We start from the raw sequence: 235 nt of genomic DNA on the forward strand, positions 1-235 counted from the left end.
ATTCACAAAACATTACCATGAACCGGTGTGGCTGGTATCCAGACTATAATATCTTTTTTAGCGCATAATTTGAGTCGGTGTGCCAGACTAGATCTCGGGCCAGCGTGAAGGGATCAACAAACTTTTTCAGACGGACGTGCGTGTTGCGGGTCAACAAACTTTTTTTATAGGCACTTCGACCATGGCCAGGTTCTTCCTCCATAATGGGCCCAACAGAAAATAGTACTGCATACAA

This window comes from Asterias rubens, unplaced genomic scaffold (genome assembly GCF_902459465.1).
Source record: "Asterias rubens unplaced genomic scaffold, eAstRub1.3, whole genome shotgun sequence".
Classification (NCBI taxonomy): domain Eukaryota; kingdom Metazoa; phylum Echinodermata; class Asteroidea; order Forcipulatida; family Asteriidae; genus Asterias; species Asterias rubens.